Here is a 16,345-nt window from a genome sequence, read left to right as displayed (position 1 = left end):
GTGTGCTTAGTTCTGACTTTTCTGTCTGCACCTGCCAACGTTTCCACTTACAACGTTCACAGAAATGTCACAGGTGTAAAGGCCCCAACAATACAACATAGCTCACACAAAATAAAAATAGGCCCAAGAACAACCCCCAGATGATCGATGGAGATAACTTTGTTTCGTCTGCAAAGGTAAAAAAAAATTCTCGCGGCTCACCGTGTTCAAAGACCACCTCTTCTTAAACTTGCATTGAGATAATAAGGTTTTAGAGTGTGCACAAAAAAAGCATCCAATGCACAGTGTTTCTGCCCCGTCTCGAACCGGGGACCTTTCGCGTGTTAGGCGAACGTGATGACCACTACACTACAGAAACTACCTTGGTGCTTTCTACTGTTAGAGGAAAGTTTCTCTCAAGTCTTCACCCTACTTCTATTCTGCTGTATCAGCAGCGGCTCAGAATGTGCAGAACAAGTGTGAAAACCTCAGAGATATCATCCAACATGCTTGCAATTAGACGTATTCAAAACTCACTTGTGCAGGCATCGACAGGCAAATATCTGATGCCTAAATGCCAGCGAGTACAGCTTGGGAAAGCATCACCTGGGACACACTGAGACTAAGCAGGTAGGCAGATAAAGCATGGTGATCCATTTTTCTTCTGAGGTTAGAAATATGTTGTGCAACAATGCACCCAGTATAACGAGAAATAGTCAGGCATAGTGCTTTTTTAGTAGGGTTTGTATGTTTACCTCTAAAAAGGGCTCGTCCGGGATTTGAACCCGGGACCTCTCGCACCCTAAGCGAGAATCATACCCCTAGACCAACGAGCCACACAAGAGTCACCTCTGACACGGCTCCAGGGGTTAGTGGCAGCTAGCCAGTACATGCTGCTCTGTTCTGCAATATGATTGCTGTCTTTTCCATGACCGTCATCAAACAAGAAATTAAAAAGCCTCTGTCCTTCAGACAGTTTGTTTGCTTTAAGTGTCTGCTCGTGGTGAGGACAAGAGAAGCATTTCTTCTCTCATGCCTTGCTTTCATGAAGTAGGCCCACCCTACAGAGCAAAGTGCGAGCAAGCGAATGGCGCAAGCTATCGTCACTTCTCTTTTCGAGCTGTCACTGAGATCTCTGGAGCACACTACGTCAGGCTGGTGAGGAATAGACAGCCTCTATTATCTCAGCTTTTCTATAAAGTGAGCCAGTAAATGCAAACACTGTGAAAAACAGCAAGCTGCATTTCTGCCCGGTCTCGAACCAGGGACCTTTCGCGTGTAAGGCGAACGTGATAACCACTACACTACAGAAACAGACACTACCTCAGGAATCTTGTTGGCGTGTATTGGGTTGGAACGCACAGACTAAGGGCCAACGTCCTTGAAGCTCAAAGTTGGGCTCTCCTTACCCGGTCTCTCTTTCTTTGGAAGACAGGAACGAGGACCACTTTTTTCCCCAAGAGGCGATTTTGAAACCATATCCTGAAATGACACTAGAAAAACTCTTTGCATGTAATGTTCCTACACTGCTGGTCCAGCCCAGAAAAGCAGTTGCAAGGAAGTCCTGCACTCCTTTATCATGTCAAAAGTGGAAAATAGCGTGCAGGGTAAGGAACCTTCTCGACATACACAGCGTCTTATAGCATTGAAAAGAAGAAAGGCTCCTATATGACAAGCAGTCTGAAAACTTCCACAGGATGGGCTCGTCCGGGATTTGAACCCGGGACCTCTCGCACCCGAAGCGAGAATCATACCCCTAGACCAACGAGCCTGAGTGGCCAGGAGACATTTTGAACAATTACTGAAGCGTCTTTCAGAAAACAGCAGGGCTATTTGGCTCGTCTCCCTATAAGTGAGCCACACAAAGTCATGTTTTCTCTCAAGTTGTTGTTTTTTCACTCCAGCAAGGAAGGGGGCAGCCAATCTCCTATCGGCCAGTGAGCAGTAAAAAGGCACAGATGAGAACAGCAAGCACTTTCTGGCACTTGTACTCCTCTGCAAGTCCTGGACCCTTGCTCCATAGACTTCCACACCAGAAGCAATGAAGGGCCCACCATTTCTTGCGCCTGAGAAAGAGGTGTTTGATATTTGGATTCAAACGCGCCCGCTCAGCGCTCGATCAGGCTCGATCAGGCGAGATTTATATGAGTGGCTCACAGGCCTGAAACATTCACCTGGGAGACCCAGAGTGGCTGACTTCCCAGTATGGCCATTGTTGGGCGAGTCTCCTCCTTTCCTCCTGCCTCAATCTAGAATTGGCTGCAAATCACAAGAGGGAGTGCAATGTCCGTGTGTAGTGCCTACTACCAGCTACCTCTCTGTCTTCCTTATGTAAATTAGAATTTTCAAGGGGGGACCATTGGCAATCTGCTCCTCCCACATAACCAGGAAGCCCTGTTGAACATGTCTGCCTGTGTTGTTGCAGGGACAGTGCCTTCTCTGCCAAAAAGGTGGCAGGAGAGCCTCACAACAAATGATGGGATCAACTGCTTATTTCGAAACCCAGCAAGGCAGTTACTGTGATGGATTGCAAATGTAATGGAAGGTGTGCCTGAGGTGTCACTTTCAGAAATACATGGAATTGTGATTGAGGGCCCAGCCTGGTGGATTTCTCTTTATTTACTACAGGTTCCCGCAAATATTGTGGTGTGTGTGGGGAATGCACTGCAAAAATTAGGAAGACTTAAGGGTGTAAAAGGGACCTGTCAGAAGTGGGATTTGAACCCACGCCTCCATGAGGAGACCAGAAGGCTCAGCATCACTGAAGATCAAGCTCTCTTGAGTCTGGCGCCTTAGACCACTCGGCCATCCTGACGGCTCAGGGTGTGCTTAGTTCTGACTTTTCTGTCTGCACCTGCCAACGTTTCCACTTACAACGTTCACAGAAATGTCACAGGTGTAAAGGCCCCAACAATACAACATAGCTCACACAAAATAAAAATAGGCCCAAGAACAACCCCCAGATGATCGATGGAGATAACTTTGTTTCGTCTGCAAAGGTAAAAAAAAATTCTCGCGGCTCACTGTGTTCAAAGACCACCTCTTCTTAAACTTGCATTGAGATAATAAGGTTTTAGAGTGTGCACAAAAAAAGCATCCAATGCACAGTGTTTCTGCCCCGTCTCGAACCGGGGACCTTTCGCGTGTTAGGCGAACGTGATGACCACTACACTACAGAAACTACCTTGGTGCTTTCTACTGTTAGAGGAAAGTTTCTCTCAAGTCTTCACCCTACTTCTATTCTGCTGTATCAGCAGCGGCTCAGAATGTGCAGAACAAGTGTGAAAACCTCAGAGATATCATCCAACATGCTTGCAATTAGACGTATTCAAAACTCACTTGTGCAGGCATCGACAGGCAAATATCTGATGCCTAAATGCCAGCGAGTACAGCTTGGGAAAGCATGACCTGGGACACACTGAGACTAAGCAGGTAGGCAGATAAAGCATGGTGATCCATTTTTCTTCTGAGGTTAGAAATATGTTGTGCAACAATGCACCCAGTATAACGAGAAATAGTCATAGTGCTTTTTTAGTAGGGTTTGTATGTTTACCTCTAAAAAGGGCTCGTCCGGGATTTGAACCCGGGACCTCTCGCACCCTAAGCGAGAATCATACCCCTAGACCAACGAGCCACGCAAGAGTCACCTCTGACACGGCTCCAGGGGTTAGTGGCAGCTAGCCAGTACATGCTGCTCTGTTCTGCAATATGATTGCTGTCTTTTCCATGACCGTCATCAAACAAGAAATTAAAAAGCCTATGTCCTTCAGACAGTTTGTTTGCTTTAAGTGTCTGCTCGTGGTGAGGACAAGAGAAGCATTTCTTCTCTCATGCCTTGCTTTCATGAAGTAGGCCCACCCTACAGAGCAAAGTGCGAGCAAGCGAATGGCGCAAGCTATCGTCACTTCTCTTTTCGAGCTGTCACTGAGATCTCTGGAGCACACTACGTCAGGCTGGTGAGGAATAGACAGCCTCTATTATCTCAGCTTTTCTATAAAGTGAGCCAGTAAATGCAAACACTGTGAAAAACAGCAAGCTGCATTTCTGCCCGGTCTCGAACCAGGGACCTTTCGCGTGTAAGGCGAACGTGATAACCACTACACTACAGAAACAGACACTACCTCAGGAATCTTGTTGGCGTGTATTGGGTTGGAACGCACAGACTAAGGGCCAACGTCCTTGAAGCTCAAAGTTGGGCTCTCCTTACCCGGTCTCTCTTTCTTTGGAAGACAGGAATGAGGACCACTTTTTTCCCCAAGAGGCGATTTTGAAACCATATCCTGAAATGACACTAGAAAAACTCTTTGCATGTAATGTTCCTACACTGCTGGTCCAGCCCAGAAAAGCAGTTGCAAGGAAGTCCTGCACTCCTTTATCATGTCAAAAGTGGAAAATAGCGTGCAGGGTAAGGAACCTTCTCGACATACACAGCGTCTTATAGCATTGAAAAGAAGAAAGGCTCCTATATAACAAGCAGCCTGAAAACTTCCACAGGATGGGCTCGTCCGGGATTTGAACCCGGGACCTCTCGCACCCGAAGCGAGAATCATACCCCTAGACCAACGAGCCTGAGTGGCCAGGAGACATTTTGAACAATTACTGAAGCGTCTTTCAGAAAACAGCAGGGCTATTTGGCTCGTCTCCCTATAAGTGAGCCACACAAAGTCATGTTTTCTCTCAAGTTGTTGTTTTTTCACTCCAGCAAGGAAGGGGGCAGCCAATCTCCTATCGGCCAGTGAGCAGTAAAAAGGCACAGATGAGAACAGCAAGCACTTTCTGGCACTTGTACTCCTCTGCAAGTCCTGGACCCTTGCTCCATAGACTTCCACACCAGAAGCAATGAAGGGCCCACCATTTCTTGCGCCTGAGAAAGAGGTGTTTGATATTTGGATTCAAACGCGCTCGCTCAGCGCTCGATCAGGCTCGATCAGGCGAGATTTATATGAGTGGCTCACAGGCCTGAAACATTCACCTGGGAGACCCAGAGTGGCTGACTTCCCAGTATGGCCATTGTTGGGCGAGTCTCCTCCTTTCCTCCTGCCTCAATCTAGAATTGGCTGCAAATCACAAGAGGGAGTGCAATGTCCGTGTGTAGTGCCTACTACCAGCTACCTCTCTGTCTTCCTTATGTAAATTAGAATTTTCAAGGGGGGACCATTGGCAATCTGCTCCTCCCACATAACCAGGAAGCCCTGTTGAACATGTCTGCCTGTGTTGTTGCAGGGACAGTGCCTTCTCTGCCCAAAAGGTGGCAGGAGAGCCTCACAACAAATGATGGGATCAACTGCTTATTTCGAAACCCAGCAAGGCAGTTACTGTGATGGATTGCAAATGTAATGGAAGGTGTGCCTGCGGTGTCACTTTCAGAAATACATGGAATTGTGATTGAGGGCCCAGCCTGGTGGATTTCTCTTTATTTACTACAGGTTCCCGCAAATATTGTGGTGTGTGTGGGGAATGCACTGCAAAAATTAGGAAGACTTAAGGGTGTAAAAGGGACCTGTCAGAAGTGGGATTTGAACCCACGCCTCCATGAGGAGACCAGAAGGATCAGCATCACTGAAGATCAAGCTCTCTTGAGTCTGGCGCCTTAGACCACTCGGCCATCCTGACGGCTCAGGGTGTGCTTAGTTCTGACTTTTCTGTCTGCACCTGCCAACGTTTCCACTTACAACGTTCACAGAAATGTCACAGGTGTAAAGGCCCCAACAATACAACATAGCTCACACAAAATAAAAATAGGCCCAAGAACAACCCCCAGATGATCGATGGAGATAACTTTGTTTCGTCTGCAAAGGTAAAAAAAAATTCTCGCGGCTCACCGTGTTCAAAGACCACCTCTTCTTAAACTTGCATTGAGATAATAAGGTTTTAGAGTGTGCACAAAAAAAGCATCCAATGCACAGTGTTTCTGCCCCGTCTCGAACCGGGGACCTTTCGCGTGTTAGGCGAACGTGATGACCACTACACTACAGAAACTACCTTGGTGCTTTCTACTGTTAGAGGAAAGTTTCTCTCAAGTCTTCACCCTACTTCTATTCTGCTGTATCAGCAGCGGCTCAGAATGTGCAGAACAAGTGTGAAAACCTCAGAGATATCATCCAACATGCTTGCAATTAGACGTATTCAAAACTCACTTGTGCAGGCATCGACAGGCAAATATCTGATGCCTAAATGCCAGCGAGTACAGCTTGGGAAAGCATCACCTGGGACACACTGAGACTAAGCAGGTAGGCAGATAAAGCATGGTGATCCATTTTTCTTCTGAGGTTAGAAATATGTTGTGCAACAATGCACCCAGTATAACGAGAAATAGTCAGGCATAGTGCTTTTTTAGTAGGGTTTGTATGTTTACCTCTAAAAAGGGCTCGTCCGGGATTTGAACCCGGGACCTCTCGCACCCTAAGCGAGAATCATACCCCTAGACCAACGAGCCACACAAGAGTCACCTCTGACACGGCTCCAGGGGTTAGTGGCAGCTAGCCAGTACATGCTGCTCTGTTCTGCAATATGATTGCTGTCTTTTCCATGACCGTCATCAAACAAGAAATTAAAAAGCCTCTGTCCTTCAGACAGTTTGTTTGCTTTAAGTGTCTGCTCGTGGTGAGGACAAGAGAAGCATTTCTTCTCTCATGCCTTGCTTTCATGAAGTAGGCCCACCCTACAGAGCAAAGTGCGAGCAAGCGAATGGCGCAAGCTATCGTCACTTCTCTTTTCGAGCTGTCACTGAGATCTCTGGAGCACACTACGTCAGGCTGGTGAGGAATAGACAGCCTCTATTATCTCAGCTTTTCTATAAAGTGAGCCAGTAAATGCAAACACTGTGAAAAACAGCAAGCTGCATTTCTGCCCGGTCTCGAACCAGGGACCTTTCGCGTGTAAGGCGAACGTGATAACCACTACACTACAGAAACAGACACTACCTCAGGAATCTTGTTGGCGTGTATTGGGTTGGAACGCACAGACTAAGGGCCAACGTCCTTGAAGCTCAAAGTTGGGCTCTCCTTACCCGGTCTCTCTTTCTTTGGAAGACAGGAATGAGGACCACTTTTTTCCCCAAGAGGCGATTTTGAAACCATATCCTGAAATGACACTAGAAAAACTCTTTGCATGTAATGTTCCTACACTGCTGGTCCAGCCCAGAAAAGCAGTTGCAAGGAAGTCCTGCACTCCTTTATCATGTCAAAAGTGGAAAATAGCGTGCAGGGTAAGGAACCTTCTCGACATACACAGCGTCTTATAGCATTGAAAAGAAGAAAGGCTCCTATATGACAAGCAGTCTGAAAACTTCCACAGGATGGGCTCGTCCGGGATTTGAACCCGGGACCTCTCGCACCCGAAGCGAGAATCATACCCCTAGACCAACGAGCCTGAGTGGCCAGGAGACATTTTGAACAATTACTGAAGCGTCTTTCAGAAAACAGCAGGGCTATTTGGCTCGTCTCCCTATAAGTGAGCCACACAAAGTCATGTTTTCTCTCAAGTTGTTGTTTTTTCACTCCAGCAAGGAAGGGGGCAGCCAATCTCCTATCGGCCAGTGAGCAGTAAAAAGGCACAGATGAGAACAGCAAGCACTTTCTGGCACTTGTACTCCTCTGCAAGTCCTGGACCCTTGCTCCATAGACTTCCACACCAGAAGCAATGAAGGGCCCACCATTTCTTGCGCCTGAGAAAGAGGTGTTTGATATTTGGATTCAAACGCGCCCGCTCAGCGCTCGATCAGGCTCGATCAGGCGAGATTTATATGAGTGGCTCACAGGCCTGAAACATTCACCTGGGAGACCCAGAGTGGCTGACTTCCCAGTATGGCCATTGTTGGGCGAGTCTCCTCCTTTCCTCCTGCCTCAATCTAGAATTGGCTGCAAATCACAAGAGGGAGTGCAATGTCCGTGTGTAGTGCCTACTACCAGCTACCTCTCTGTCTTCCTTATGTAAATTAGAATTTTCAAGGGGGGACCATTGGCAATCTGCTCCTCCCACATAACCAGGAAGCCCTGTTGAACATGTCTGCCTGTGTTGTTGCAGGGACAGTGCCTTCTCTGCCAAAAAGGTGGCAGGAGAGCCTCACAACAAATGATGGGATCAACTGCTTATTTCGAAACCCAGCAAGGCAGTTACTGTGATGGATTGCAAATGTAATGGAAGGTGTGCCTGAGGTGTCACTTTCAGAAATACATGGAATTGTGATTGAGGGCCCAGCCTGGTGGATTTCTCTTTATTTACTACAGGTTCCCGCAAATATTGTGGTGTGTGTGGGGAATGCACTGCAAAAATTAGGAAGACTTAAGGGTGTAAAAGGGACCTGTCAGAAGTGGGATTTGAACCCACGCCTCCATGAGGAGACCAGAAGGCTCAGCATCACTGAAGATCAAGCTCTCTTGAGTCTGGCGCCTTAGACCACTCGGCCATCCTGACGGCTCAGGGTGTGCTTAGTTCTGACTTTTCTGTCTGCACCTGCCAACGTTTCCACTTACAACGTTCACAGAAATGTCACAGGTGTAAAGGCCCCAACAATACAACATAGCTCACACAAAATAAAAATAGGCCCAAGAACAACCCCCAGATGATCGATGGAGATAACTTTGTTTCGTCTGCAAAGGTAAAAAAAAATTCTCGCGGCTCACTGTGTTCAAAGACCACCTCTTCTTAAACTTGCATTGAGATAATAAGGTTTTAGAGTGTGCACAAAAAAAGCATCCAATGCACAGTGTTTCTGCCCCGTCTCGAACCGGGGACCTTTCGCGTGTTAGGCGAACGTGATGACCACTACACTACAGAAACTACCTTGGTGCTTTCTACTGTTAGAGGAAAGTTTCTCTCAAGTCTTCACCCTACTTCTATTCTGCTGTATCAGCAGCGGCTCAGAATGTGCAGAACAAGTGTGAAAACCTCAGAGATATCATCCAACATGCTTGCAATTAGACGTATTCAAAACTCACTTGTGCAGGCATCGACAGGCAAATATCTGATGCCTAAATGCCAGCGAGTACAGCTTGGGAAAGCATGACCTGGGACACACTGAGACTAAGCAGGTAGGCAGATAAAGCATGGTGATCCATTTTTCTTCTGAGGTTAGAAATATGTTGTGCAACAATGCACCCAGTATAACGAGAAATAGTCATAGTGCTTTTTTAGTAGGGTTTGTATGTTTACCTCTAAAAAGGGCTCGTCCGGGATTTGAACCCGGGACCTCTCGCACCCTAAGCGAGAATCATACCCCTAGACCAACGAGCCACGCAAGAGTCACCTCTGACACGGCTCCAGGGGTTAGTGGCAGCTAGCCAGTACATGCTGCTCTGTTCTGCAATATGATTGCTGTCTTTTCCATGACCGTCATCAAACAAGAAATTAAAAAGCCTCTGTCCTTCAGACAGTTTGTTTGCTTTAAGTGTCTGCTCGTGGTGAGGACAAGAGAAGCATTTCTTCTCTCATGCCTTGCTTTCATGAAGTAGGCCCACCCTACAGAGCAAAGTGCGAGCAAGCGAATGGCGCAAGCTATCGTCACTTCTCTTTTCGAGCTGTCACTGAGATCTCTGGAGCACACTACGTCAGGCTGGTGAGGAATAGACAGCCTCTATTATCTCAGCTTTTCTATAAAGTGAGCCAGTAAATGCAAACACTGTGAAAAACAGCAAGCTGCATTTCTGCCCGGTCTCGAACCAGGGACCTTTCGCGTGTAAGGCGAACGTGATAACCACTACACTACAGAAACAGACACTACCTCAGGAATCTTGTTGGCGTGTATTGGGTTGGAACGCACAGACTAAGGGCCAACGTCCTTGAAGCTCAAAGTTGGGCTCTCCTTACCCGGTCTCTCTTTCTTTGGAAGACAGGAATGAGGACCACTTTTTTCCCCAAGAGGCGATTTTGAAACCATATCCTGAAATGACACTAGAAAAACTCTTTGCATGTAATGTTCCTACACTGCTGGTCCAGCCCAGAAAAGCAGTTGCAAGGAAGTCCTGCACTCCTTTATCATGTCAAAAGTGGAAAATAGCGTGCAGGGTAAGGAACCTTCTCGACATACACAGCGTCTTATAGCATTGAAAAGAAGAAAGGCTCCTATATGACAAGCAGCCTGAAAACTTCCACAGGATGGGCTCGTCCGGGATTTGAACCCGGGACCTCTCGCACCCGAAGCGAGAATCATACCCCTAGACCAACGAGCCTGAGTGGCCAGGAGACATTTTGAACAATTACTGAAGCGTCTTTCAGAAAACAGCAGGGCTATTTGGCTCGTCTCCCTATAAGTGAGCCACACAAAGTCATGTTTTCTCTCAAGTTGTTGTTTTTTCACTCCAGCAAGGAAGGGGGCAGCCAATCTCCTATCGGCCAGTGAGCAGTAAAAAGGCACAGATGAGAACAGCAAGCACTTTCTGGCACTTGTACTCCTCTGCAAGTCCTGGACCCTTGCTCCATAGACTTCCACACCAGAAGCAATGAAGGGCCCACCATTTCTTGCGCCTGAGAAAGAGGTGTTTGATATTTGGATTCAAACGCGCTCGCTCAGCGCTCGATCAGGCGAGATCAGGCGAGATTTATATGAGTGGCTCACAGGCCTGAAACATTCACCTGGGAGACCCAGAGTGGCTGACTTCCCAGTATGGCCATTGTTGGGCGAGTCTCCTCCTTTCCTCCTGCCTCAATCTAGAATTGGCTGCAAATCACAAGAGGGAGTGCAATGTCCGTGTGTAGTGCCTACTACCAGCTACCTCTCTGTCTTCCTTATGTAAATTAGAATTTTCAAGGGGGGACCATTGGCAATCTGCTCCTCCCACATAACCAGGAAGCCCTGTTGAACATGTCTGCCTGTGTTGTTGCAGGGACAGTGCCTTCTCTGCCCAAAAGGTGGCAGGAGAGCCTCACAACAAATGATGGGATCAACTGCTTATTTCGAAACCCAGCAAGGCAGTTACTGTGATGGATTGCAAATGTAATGGAAGGTGTGCCTGCGGTGTCACTTTCAGAAATACATGGAATTGTGTTTGAGGGCCCAGCCTGGTGGATTTCTCTTTATTTACTACAGGTTCCCGCAAATATTGTGGTGTGTGTGGGGAATGCACTGCAAAAATTAGGAAGACTTAAGGGTGTAAAAGGGACCTGTCAGAAGTGGGATTTGAACCCACGCCTCCATGAGGAGACCAGAAGGCTCAGCATCACTGAAGATCAAGCTCTCTTGAGTCTGGCGCCTTAGACCACTCGGCCATCCTGACGGCTCAGGGTGTGCTTAGTTCTGACTTTTCTGTCTGCACCTGCCAACGTTTCCACTTACAACGTTCACAGAAATGTCACAGGTGTAAAGGCCCCAACAATACAACATAGCTCACACAAAATAAAAATAGGCCCAAGAACAACCCCCAGATGATCGATGGAGATAACTTTGTTTCGTCTGCAAAGGTAAAAAAAAATTCTCGCGGCTCACCGTGTTCAAAGACCACCTCTTCTTAAACTTGCATTGAGATAATAAGGTTTTAGAGTGTGCACAAAAAAAGCATCCAATGCACAGTGTTTCTGCCCCGTCTCGAACCGGGGACCTTTCGCGTGTTAGGCGAACGTGATGACCACTACACTACAGAAACTACCTTGGTGCTTTCTACTGTTAGAGGAAAGTTTCTCTCAAGTCTTCACCCTACTTCTATTCTGCTGTATCAGCAGCGGCTCAGAATGTGCAGAACAAGTGTGAAAACCTCAGAGATATCATCCAACATGCTTGCAATTAGACGTATTCAAAACTCACTTGTGCAGGCATCGACAGGCAAATATCTGATGCCTAAATGCCAGCGAGTACAGCTTGGGAAAGCATCACCTGGGACACACTGAGACTAAGCAGGTAGGCAGATAAAGCATGGTGATCCATTTTTCTTCTGAGGTTAGAAATATGTTGTGCAACAATGCACCCAGTATAACGAGAAATAGTCAGGCATAGTGCTTTTTTAGTAGGGTTTGTATGTTTACCTCTAAAAAGGGCTCGTCCGGGATTTGAACCCGGGACCTCTCGCACCCTAAGCGAGAATCATACCCCTAGACCAACGAGCCACGCAAGAGTCACCTCTGACACGGCTCCAGGGGTTAGTGGCAGCTAGCCAGTACATGCTGCTCTGTTCTGCAATATGATTGCTGTCTTTTCCATGACCGTCATCAAACAAGAAATTAAAAAGCCTCTGTCCTTCAGACAGTTTGTTTGCTTTAAGTGTCTGCTCGTGGTGAGGACAAGAGAAGCATTTCTTCTCTCATGCCTTGCTTTCATGAAGTAGGCCCACCCTACAGAGCAAAGTGCGAGCAAGCGAATGGCGCAAGCTATCGTCACTTCTCTTTTCGAGCTGTCACTGAGATCTCTGGAGCACACTACGTCAGGCTGGTGAGGAATAGACAGCCTCTATTATCTCAGCTTTTCTATAAAGTGAGCCAGTAAATGCAAACACTGTGAAAAACAGCAAGCTGCATTTCTGCCCGGTCTCGAACCAGGGACCTTTCGCGTGTAAGGCGAACGTGATAACCACTACACTACAGAAACAGACACTACCTCAGGAATCTTGTTGGCGTGTATTGGGTTGGAACGCACAGACTAAGGGCCAACGTCCTTGAAGCTCAAAGTTGGGCTCTCCTTACCCGGTCTCTCTTTCTTTGGAAGACAGGAATGAGGACCACTTTTTTCCCCAAGAGGCGATTTTGAAACCATATCCTGAAATGACACTAGAAAAACTCTTTGCATGTAATGTTCCTACACTGCTGGTCCAGCCCAGAAAAGCAGTTGCAAGGAAGTCCTGCACTCCTTTATCATGTCAAAAGTGGAAAATAGCGTGCAGGGTAAGGAACCTTCTCGACATACACAGCGTCTTATAGCATTGAAAAGAAGAAAGGCTCCTATATGACAAGCAGCCTGAAAACTTCCACAGGATGGGCTCGTCCGGGATTTGAACCCGGGACCTCTCGCACCCGAAGCGAGAATCATACCCCTAGACCAACGAGCCTGAGTGGCCAGGAGACATTTTGAACAATTACTGAAGCGTCTTTCAGAAAACAGCAGGGCTATTTGGCTCGTCTCCCTATAAGTGAGCCACACAAAGTCATGTTTTCTCTCAAGTTGTTGTTTTTTCACTCCAGCAAGGAAGGGGGCAGCCAATCTCCTATCGGCCAGTGAGCAGTAAAAAGGCACAGATGAGAACAGCAAGCACTTTCTGGCACTTGTACTCCTCTGCAAGTCCTGGACCCTTGCTCCATAGACTTCCACACCAGAAGCAATGAAGGGCCCACCATTTCTTGCGCCTGAGAAAGAGGTGTTTGATATTTGGATTCAAACGCGCCCGCTCAGCGCTCGATCAGGCTCGATCAGGCGAGATTTATATGAGTGGCTCACAGGCCTGAAACATTCACCTGGGAGACCCAGAGTGGCTGACTTCCCAGTATGGCCATTGTTGGGCGAGTCTCCTCCTTTCCTCCTGCCTCAATCTAGAATTGGCTGCAAATCACAAGAGGGAGTGCAATGTCCGTGTGTAGTGCCTACTACCAGCTACCTCTCTGTCTTCCTTATGTAAATTAGAATTTTCAAGGGGGGACCATTGGCAATCTGCTCCTCCCACATAACCAGGAAGCCCTGTTGAACATGTCTGCCTGTGTTGTTGCAGGGACAGTGCCTTCTCTGCCAAAAAGGTGGCAGGAGAGCCTCACAACAAATGATGGGATCAACTGCTTATTTCGAAACCCAGCAAGGCAGTTACTGTGATGGATTGCAAATGTAATGGAAGGTGTGCCTGAGGTGTCACTTTCAGAAATACATGGAATTGTGATTGAGGGCCCAGCCTGGTGGATTTCTCTTTATTTACTACAGGTTCCCGCAAATATTGTGGTGTGTGTGGGGAATGCACTGCAAAAATTAGGAAGACTTAAGGGTGTAAAAGGGACCTGTCAGAAGTGGGATTTGAACCCACACCTCCATGAGGAGACCAGAAGGCTCAGCATCACTGAAGATCAAGCTCTCTTGAGTCTGGCGCCTTAGACCACTCGGCCATCCTGACGGCTCAGGGTGTGCTTAGTTCTGACTTTTCTGTCTGCACCTGCCAACGTTTCCACTTACAACGTTCACAGAAATGTCACAGGTGTAAAGGCCCCAACAATACAACATAGCTCACACAAAATAAAAATAGGCCCAAGAACAACCCCCAGATGATCGATGGAGATAACTTTGTTTCGTCTGCAAAGGTAAAAAAAAATTCTCGCGGCTCACTGTGTTCAAAGACCACCTCTTCTTAAACTTGCATTGAGATAATAAGGTTTTAGAGTGTGCACAAAAAAAGCATCCAATGCACAGTGTTTCTGCCCCGTCTCGAACCGGGGACCTTTCGCGTGTTAGGCGAACGTGATGACCACTACACTACAGAAACTACCTTGGTGCTTTCTACTGTTAGAGGAAAGTTTCTCTCAAGTCTTCACCCTACTTCTATTCTGCTGTATCAGCAGCGGCTCAGAATGTGCAGAACAAGTGTGAAAACCTCAGAGATATCATCCAACATGCTTGCAATTAGACGTATTCAAAACTCACTTGTGCAGGCATCGACAGGCAAATATCTGATGCCTAAATGCCAGCGAGTACAGCTTGGGAAAGCATGACCTGGGACACACTGAGACTAAGCAGGTAGGCAGATAAAGCATGGTGATCCATTTTTCTTCTGAGGTTAGAAATATGTTGTGCAACAATGCACCCAGTATAACGAGAAATAGTCATAGTGCTTTTTTAGTAGGGTTTGTATGTTTACCTCTAAAAAGGGCTCGTCCGGGATTTGAACCCGGGACCTCTCGCACCCTAAGCGAGAATCATACCCCTAGACCAACGAGCCACGCAAGAGTCACCTCTGACACGGCTCCAGGGGTTAGTGGCAGCTAGCCAGTACATGCTGCTCTGTTCTGCAATATGATTGCTGTCTTTTCCATGACCGTCATCAAACAAGAAATTAAAAAGCCTATGTCCTTCAGACAGTTTGTTTGCTTTAAGTGTCTGCTCGTGGTGAGGACAAGAGAAGCATTTCTTCTCTCATGCCTTGCTTTCATGAAGTAGGCCCACCCTACAGAGCAAAGTGCGAGCAAGCGAATGGCGCAAGCTATCGTCACTTCTCTTTTCGAGCTGTCACTGAGATCTCTGGAGCACACTACGTCAGGCTGGTGAGGAATAGACAGCCTCTATTATCTCAGCTTTTCTATAAAGTGAGCCAGTAAATGCAAACACTGTGAAAAACAGCAAGCTGCATTTCTGCCCGGTCTCGAACCAGGGACCTTTCGCGTGTAAGGCGAACGTGATAACCACTACACTACAGAAACAGACACTACCTCAGGAATCTTGTTGGCGTGTATTGGGTTGGAACGCACAGACTAAGGGCCAACGTCCTTGAAGCTCAAAGTTGGGCTCTCCTTACCCGGTCTCTCTTTCTTTGGAAGACAGGAATGAGGACCACTTTTTTCCCCAAGAGGCGATTTTGAAACCATATCCTGAAATGACACTAGAAAAACTCTTTGCATGTAATGTTCCTACACTGCTGGTCCAGCCCAGAAAAGCAGTTGCAAGGAAGTCCTGCACTCCTTTATCATGTCAAAAGTGGAAAATAGCGTGCAGGGTAAGGAACCTTCTCGACATACACAGCGTCTTATAGCATTGAAAAGAAGAAAGGCTCCTATATAACAAGCAGCCTGAAAACTTCCACAGGATGGGCTCGTCCGGGATTTGAACCCGGGACCTCTCGCACCCGAAGCGAGAATCATACCCCTAGACCAACGAGCCTGAGTGGCCAGGAGACATTTTGAACAATTACTGAAGCGTCTTTCAGAAAACAGCAGGGCTATTTGGCTCGTCTCCCTATAAGTGAGCCACACAAAGTCATGTTTTCTCTCAAGTTGTTGTTTTTTCACTCCAGCAAGGAAGGGGGCAGCCAATCTCCTATCGGCCAGTGAGCAGTAAAAAGGCACAGATGAGAACAGCAAGCACTTTCTGGCACTTGTACTCCTCTGCAAGTCCTGGACCCTTGCTCCATAGACTTCCACACCAGAAGCAATGAAGGGCCCACCATTTCTTGCGCCTGAGAAAGAGGTGTTTGATATTTGGATTCAAACGCGCTCGCTCAGCGCTCGATCAGGCTCGATCAGGCGAGATTTATATGAGTGGCTCACAGGCCTGAAACATTCACCTGGGAGACCCAGAGTGGCTGACTTCCCAGTATGGCCATTGTTGGGCGAGTCTCCTCCTTTCCTCCTGCCTCAATCTAGAATTGGCTGCAAATCACAAGAGGGAGTGCAATGTCCGTGTGTAGTGCCTACTACCAGCTACCTCTCTGTCTTCCTTATGTAAATTAGAATTTTCAAGGGGGGACCATTGGCAATC

At 47.3% G+C, this 16,345-nt stretch overlaps 29 non-coding genes across 29 annotated transcripts; all 29 read right to left on the bottom strand.

Annotated features, from left to right (window-relative positions):
* Positions 1-285: 285 nt before the first annotated feature.
* Positions 286-358, bottom strand: TRNAV-AAC (transfer RNA valine (anticodon AAC)). The gene has a single exon. It is a non-coding gene; the product is annotated as a tRNA-Val (tRNA).
* A 385-nt stretch (positions 359-743) lies between these two features.
* On the bottom strand, positions 744-815 carry TRNAP-AGG (transfer RNA proline (anticodon AGG)). The gene has a single exon. It is a non-coding gene; the product is annotated as a tRNA-Pro (tRNA).
* A 405-nt stretch (positions 816-1,220) lies between these two features.
* TRNAV-UAC (transfer RNA valine (anticodon UAC)) lies at positions 1,221-1,293 on the bottom strand. The gene has a single exon. It is a non-coding gene; the product is annotated as a tRNA-Val (tRNA).
* A 385-nt stretch (positions 1,294-1,678) lies between these two features.
* Positions 1,679-1,750, bottom strand: TRNAP-CGG (transfer RNA proline (anticodon CGG)). Its single transcript has one exon. It is a non-coding gene; the product is annotated as a tRNA-Pro (tRNA).
* Positions 1,751-2,682: 932 nt separating this feature from the next.
* Positions 2,683-2,794, bottom strand: TRNAL-CAA (transfer RNA leucine (anticodon CAA)). The gene is made up of 2 exons: positions 2,757-2,794; positions 2,683-2,728 (listed from the first exon to the last, which is right to left on the bottom strand). It is a non-coding gene; the product is annotated as a tRNA-Leu (tRNA).
* A 293-nt stretch (positions 2,795-3,087) lies between these two features.
* Positions 3,088-3,160, bottom strand: TRNAV-AAC (transfer RNA valine (anticodon AAC)). Its single transcript has one exon. It is a non-coding gene; the product is annotated as a tRNA-Val (tRNA).
* Positions 3,161-3,541: 381 nt separating this feature from the next.
* Positions 3,542-3,613, bottom strand: TRNAP-AGG (transfer RNA proline (anticodon AGG)). The gene has a single exon. It is a non-coding gene; the product is annotated as a tRNA-Pro (tRNA).
* A 405-nt stretch (positions 3,614-4,018) lies between these two features.
* Positions 4,019-4,091, bottom strand: TRNAV-UAC (transfer RNA valine (anticodon UAC)). The gene has a single exon. It is a non-coding gene; the product is annotated as a tRNA-Val (tRNA).
* Positions 4,092-4,476: 385 nt separating this feature from the next.
* Positions 4,477-4,548, bottom strand: TRNAP-CGG (transfer RNA proline (anticodon CGG)). Its single transcript has one exon. It is a non-coding gene; the product is annotated as a tRNA-Pro (tRNA).
* A 932-nt stretch (positions 4,549-5,480) lies between these two features.
* Positions 5,481-5,592, bottom strand: TRNAL-CAA (transfer RNA leucine (anticodon CAA)). Its single transcript has 2 exons — positions 5,555-5,592; positions 5,481-5,526 (listed from the first exon to the last, which is right to left on the bottom strand). It is a non-coding gene; the product is annotated as a tRNA-Leu (tRNA).
* Positions 5,593-5,885: 293 nt separating this feature from the next.
* On the bottom strand, positions 5,886-5,958 carry TRNAV-AAC (transfer RNA valine (anticodon AAC)). The gene has a single exon. It is a non-coding gene; the product is annotated as a tRNA-Val (tRNA).
* Positions 5,959-6,343: 385 nt separating this feature from the next.
* On the bottom strand, positions 6,344-6,415 carry TRNAP-AGG (transfer RNA proline (anticodon AGG)). Its single transcript has one exon. It is a non-coding gene; the product is annotated as a tRNA-Pro (tRNA).
* Positions 6,416-6,820: 405 nt separating this feature from the next.
* Positions 6,821-6,893, bottom strand: TRNAV-UAC (transfer RNA valine (anticodon UAC)). Its single transcript has one exon. It is a non-coding gene; the product is annotated as a tRNA-Val (tRNA).
* A 385-nt stretch (positions 6,894-7,278) lies between these two features.
* TRNAP-CGG (transfer RNA proline (anticodon CGG)) lies at positions 7,279-7,350 on the bottom strand. Its single transcript has one exon. It is a non-coding gene; the product is annotated as a tRNA-Pro (tRNA).
* Positions 7,351-8,282: 932 nt separating this feature from the next.
* On the bottom strand, positions 8,283-8,394 carry TRNAL-CAA (transfer RNA leucine (anticodon CAA)). The gene is made up of 2 exons: positions 8,357-8,394; positions 8,283-8,328 (listed from the first exon to the last, which is right to left on the bottom strand). It is a non-coding gene; the product is annotated as a tRNA-Leu (tRNA).
* Positions 8,395-8,687: 293 nt separating this feature from the next.
* Positions 8,688-8,760, bottom strand: TRNAV-AAC (transfer RNA valine (anticodon AAC)). The gene has a single exon. It is a non-coding gene; the product is annotated as a tRNA-Val (tRNA).
* A 381-nt stretch (positions 8,761-9,141) lies between these two features.
* On the bottom strand, positions 9,142-9,213 carry TRNAP-AGG (transfer RNA proline (anticodon AGG)). The gene has a single exon. It is a non-coding gene; the product is annotated as a tRNA-Pro (tRNA).
* A 405-nt stretch (positions 9,214-9,618) lies between these two features.
* Positions 9,619-9,691, bottom strand: TRNAV-UAC (transfer RNA valine (anticodon UAC)). Its single transcript has one exon. It is a non-coding gene; the product is annotated as a tRNA-Val (tRNA).
* A 385-nt stretch (positions 9,692-10,076) lies between these two features.
* Positions 10,077-10,148, bottom strand: TRNAP-CGG (transfer RNA proline (anticodon CGG)). Its single transcript has one exon. It is a non-coding gene; the product is annotated as a tRNA-Pro (tRNA).
* Positions 10,149-11,080: 932 nt separating this feature from the next.
* On the bottom strand, positions 11,081-11,192 carry TRNAL-CAA (transfer RNA leucine (anticodon CAA)). The gene is made up of 2 exons: positions 11,155-11,192; positions 11,081-11,126 (listed from the first exon to the last, which is right to left on the bottom strand). It is a non-coding gene; the product is annotated as a tRNA-Leu (tRNA).
* Positions 11,193-11,485: 293 nt separating this feature from the next.
* TRNAV-AAC (transfer RNA valine (anticodon AAC)) lies at positions 11,486-11,558 on the bottom strand. The gene has a single exon. It is a non-coding gene; the product is annotated as a tRNA-Val (tRNA).
* A 385-nt stretch (positions 11,559-11,943) lies between these two features.
* Positions 11,944-12,015, bottom strand: TRNAP-AGG (transfer RNA proline (anticodon AGG)). The gene has a single exon. It is a non-coding gene; the product is annotated as a tRNA-Pro (tRNA).
* Positions 12,016-12,420: 405 nt separating this feature from the next.
* TRNAV-UAC (transfer RNA valine (anticodon UAC)) lies at positions 12,421-12,493 on the bottom strand. The gene has a single exon. It is a non-coding gene; the product is annotated as a tRNA-Val (tRNA).
* Positions 12,494-12,878: 385 nt separating this feature from the next.
* Positions 12,879-12,950, bottom strand: TRNAP-CGG (transfer RNA proline (anticodon CGG)). The gene has a single exon. It is a non-coding gene; the product is annotated as a tRNA-Pro (tRNA).
* A 932-nt stretch (positions 12,951-13,882) lies between these two features.
* Positions 13,883-13,994, bottom strand: TRNAL-CAA (transfer RNA leucine (anticodon CAA)). The gene is made up of 2 exons: positions 13,957-13,994; positions 13,883-13,928 (listed from the first exon to the last, which is right to left on the bottom strand). It is a non-coding gene; the product is annotated as a tRNA-Leu (tRNA).
* Positions 13,995-14,287: 293 nt separating this feature from the next.
* On the bottom strand, positions 14,288-14,360 carry TRNAV-AAC (transfer RNA valine (anticodon AAC)). The gene has a single exon. It is a non-coding gene; the product is annotated as a tRNA-Val (tRNA).
* A 381-nt stretch (positions 14,361-14,741) lies between these two features.
* Positions 14,742-14,813, bottom strand: TRNAP-AGG (transfer RNA proline (anticodon AGG)). Its single transcript has one exon. It is a non-coding gene; the product is annotated as a tRNA-Pro (tRNA).
* A 405-nt stretch (positions 14,814-15,218) lies between these two features.
* TRNAV-UAC (transfer RNA valine (anticodon UAC)) lies at positions 15,219-15,291 on the bottom strand. The gene has a single exon. It is a non-coding gene; the product is annotated as a tRNA-Val (tRNA).
* A 385-nt stretch (positions 15,292-15,676) lies between these two features.
* On the bottom strand, positions 15,677-15,748 carry TRNAP-CGG (transfer RNA proline (anticodon CGG)). Its single transcript has one exon. It is a non-coding gene; the product is annotated as a tRNA-Pro (tRNA).
* Between the last annotated feature and the right edge of the window lie 597 nt (positions 15,749-16,345).

The sequence above is a fragment of the Lissotriton vulgaris genome, chromosome 10, assembly GCF_964263255.1.
Source record: "Lissotriton vulgaris chromosome 10, aLisVul1.2, whole genome shotgun sequence".
Classification (NCBI taxonomy): Eukaryota; Metazoa; Chordata; class Amphibia; order Caudata; family Salamandridae; genus Lissotriton; species Lissotriton vulgaris.
The sequence above is the reverse complement of the archived record's forward strand: the minus strand, read 5'-3'. Positions and strand labels throughout refer to the sequence as shown.